Raw genomic sequence first — 4,123 nt, 5'->3', positions numbered from 1 at the left:
CCATCCATCCATCCATCCATCCATCCATCCATCCATCCATCCATCCATCCATCCATCCATCCATCTGTCTATGCCAGATTTAGCAGTACAGGCTTATTTTCATCTGCAGTCTCATAGCCGATTAATGTAAAAGCATGAAGTACAAAAGATAATACATACAAGAAATGTTAAAGTAAATTGTCTGTGAAAAAGGCAAGTATATTAGAAATTTAAAATATATAGACAAACATTTTTATATATAAGAAAAAACTGTATACAGTAGAGTACACAGAACACACAATTAGAATAATGTTAGTAAAATAGATCAATGTGAATTATGTGTGCTTATATGATTATATTTTATATTTAACAGATGAAATTAAACGTCTTCAGCTTGCTCTGTTATGAAATGGCAAAAAGCCATAAAGCCTGTCATCTACAGCCCTCTCAGCATTTCTTCAAGAAACGTGAGGATATTTTGCACTTAAAATGTCTTGTATTTGTATAGCATTTCATCAATACCAAGGACTCTGAAGAATTTTCTCTATAATCTGTCCTTCATCCACTGACACACACTCACATGCTGAGGGTGGTGAGCCACACTGCAGCCACTGTAACCCTGAGACACAAAGTGTTGTTAGAAACAGATAACGACACTTAAACCCTTTTTCTAAACTTTGCACATTTCTTTTTGACACAGAAAAAAGATAATTGCCTTATGTTTCAATTTAAATTTTTCATGTTTTAAAAGAAAAAAATCAAACAGACACTTGCTTTTTCTCAGCCTTCTATAAGGACTGATTGTATAGAAAGCCTAGAAATAGGACACTGAGCTTTAACTCATTTGCATTTCATTATTATATTATACTTTTAGCCTGTAGTAACCATGGAGGACAGCAAGGAATGCACAAAGCATTCATCTATTGCTCTATATTTGGCTGCAGCTGCTGAGAGGAGACCTTAACAAGCTGGACTTCCAAATATTCTGCCGCAACAATGCTGAGTCTATCCAACTTAGTAAAGGGTGTTTCCTCTGACACTTTAGCCCAGCTGATGCAAAAAACTGTGTGTCACAAGACTAACCAGCTCGTAGGTTATTTTAACTTGTCATCTGATAAAACTTGAACTTATCTTGATGTGTCTTTGAGGAATGATGAAGGAGAAGGGATGCTGTGGCCTGGATCCAGAACTAACTCCTGTGAGGGATGAAGATAAATAATGATAAATGGAAAACTGTGTCATCAGGGGTCATTTCCTTTTACAGATACACTGATAAAGACTCTAAATCATGAATCAAACACTGATATGAACAATTGAAACCAGAAAAGGAGGCAAGGATGTGGTCTCTATATCCTAAAAATGAAAATAAAACAATAATTCTGCAATAATTCTCAGTGACTACTTTACAGCTGTGTTAACTTTCCTATTGCTAACAATTTTAATGCTGCATTATAAACAAACTTTTTTTTCTGGTGTCTGCAATGTACAGACTTTAAAATGTTACTTTTTTCTGTCACTTTTTATTATGGTTTCTGGAAATTGATCACATTTTCCCAGTTCTTTTTAGGAATGACAAAGATGTTGTCTGTACCCACTTAATAAATATATTGCTTCTAAGTAAAATACTTATATAAATAAAAATAAAATCAACAGGAATATAATAAAACGGCTAAACAAATGCTCTGAGCTGATTAAGGTGCCAATTTGCTGCATATTCTTTTACTAGGAGTAACACTAATTCAACTGGGCCTAAGTAGCATCACATTTCATGTTAAAGGGCTTTTTTTTTCTTATTTTATTCCCCTCTTGTTAGTTAAATTATTGCTTCATTTTTGCAGCTCAAGTCTTATTACACACATAAAAATATCAAATTGTCGTCCTTCCATGGTACACTAAATCATTAAGTCATATTGTTTTGTATAATCCTTTTTCCTGTTCTGTCTGGATATTTTAAGTATACTTATGTGGTTGTTAGGGGTCATTCTCTGTGAGTTTTGAATTTCTTTTTTAACTGACTTGCAATTTTAGAGTTTTAAATGATAAAACCTGCACATTGAATCGTAGCCCTATCCTCTCTATACTGCAGCTGATTATGTTTTTTTCTGCAACTTTTAATAATTATCTACAAAGTTATCAACCTATAGTGAAATGGAAATCCAAAACATTTTTTTTTTACTTTAGGATATCTAAAATAAAAAACTTCATCTTGTTGACTTCATATATAAGGTCTGTGGTTCAGTCACTTTAACTCATTTGGTATAAAAATGAGTTTAAGTTTATGTAGAAGGCTAAAATTTAACTGCAGTTGTCACTTAGATTTGCAGAATGAATCTTTGCTCAAAATAAAGTCGTTAATAAAAGTATTTCCTCTTCCTGCACTCTGATTTTGTCAGCATTTTATCTTGAAGTATTTTTGAGCCATATGGCTCACAGACAAACACAGAACGCCAGCTTCATCCAAGGCCTTGAAAAGCACAGCCCTGAAACATTTTTACATTTTCTTACATTATAACCGCAACATATGATGTATTTACCTGGGATTTATTGCCAATATAAAGTAGTAAATACAGTTTGAATGGATATGGAGAAAAAGGAAAGAATTAAAAAAATGTTTGCCTGTTAAAATAACTAAGAGCTAGCATTTGACCCTCTATTACAACCAAAATGAAATGTAGAACAAGCAATTCCCTTCAAGTTGTGTACAGTAAAGTCATAGGCAAACTATTTATTTTCAAGTAAATTGTGCTATAATTACAAGAGAATGCATGTTTGCATAGAAAAGCAGAATAGATAAATTTCTGGGTTGCATCTTAGCCAAATCAACAGCTTATTATGCTATCAAATATATTTCTGTGTTGCTTATCAGACTTTATGAAATTCAAAGAAAGGAAAAAATGCATCACTAACAATGTAAACAGTCAGCCATTGTAGTTGTGTTAGTTAGTCTAGTTGGAACAGCATGTTAAAGCTGTTCCCTCAGATGCTCCATAGGGTTAAGGTCAAGACTGCAGACAAGACAAAGAGGGGAGATAAGTGATTGCACGGGCTGCAGAATATCAACTGCATATCTTTGCATTAAGATTTCCTCCAATAATACAGCTTTAAATTATCGTCATGCTATAGATGAAAAGATGGAAGCAATCCACATATTTAATAGAGCTGTAATAGAGCTGTAGTTGCATTTCAGCATCATTTATAGAGAAAAAAAAACAGGCTTTCTGATTGTATAGGAGTTACTGCAGTAAGGTAAACTTGTAACAAAGAACAAAGGATCAATCAAACAAAAATGTCCTGACTTAGTGCTAAAATAATTGTATAAATAAATAGTTGAAGATATGATGCAGCAACTGGAATAATTAAAAACAAACAAATTAACAATGAAAAACACCATTAAGACCAGAGGTGTCGGAAATTCCAACAGGGAAACACCTTTCAAAGCCAGATTTAGCTTTATTGGCTAGGATTTTTGCATAATTAAGGAATTTGACTTTGGTTACAGCACTCACATTGCAATTAAGCTATACATATAGATAAGGGAGCAGTATGCATTTGCAGTATTTCAGCATTCTTTGTTACTATAAAATGTCTTTAAATCATTTAAGGGTTCAAAAATTCTAAGAGGAAAACTATGGAGAAAGAGCCAGGAACCTGATGGCAGATCTCTGTTTGACACATGTGAGCTCAGAAGTCAACAGAAGCCTGTCATTAGTTCTCCCTCAGTGAGCTTTAATGAGAAAAACTATGCTCAACCTACTCTGTTTAAACAAAATCTCTATACACGAAACATGCCTGTGAAGTAAACACACATTTAGGCAAGTGGCATGTATTTCTGCAACCCACCTCTGTTTTTGATTTACAGGAACAATCAGCAGCCATATAGGGGCTGTCTGGGTATTAAAAGCTTTCAATCTTAGTAGAAGTTTCAGGACTTAGAATGGATGGTTTACTTCTTAGGAGCATTAACATATTCCTTTGTGTATTTTCTAAGAGGTTAAACCACATTTAACTATTTCCAGGAGTGGTTTTGCTGGGTGGTGACCTTTAATGTATTTCCAGCTTTTGATGTTATGTTTTTTTATGTTCATATAGCACTTAATGACCGGGTCAACAGCACTTCCATCTCCATTATCATGACTATGGTTAT

The sequence above is a fragment of the Cyprinodon variegatus genome, unplaced genomic scaffold (genome assembly GCF_000732505.1).
Source record: "Cyprinodon variegatus isolate N-32 unplaced genomic scaffold, C_variegatus-1.0 Scaffold519, whole genome shotgun sequence".
In the NCBI taxonomy this organism is placed as follows: Eukaryota; Metazoa; Chordata; class Actinopteri; order Cyprinodontiformes; family Cyprinodontidae; genus Cyprinodon; species Cyprinodon variegatus.
The sequence above is the reverse complement of the archived record's forward strand: the minus strand, read 5'-3'. Positions refer to the sequence as shown.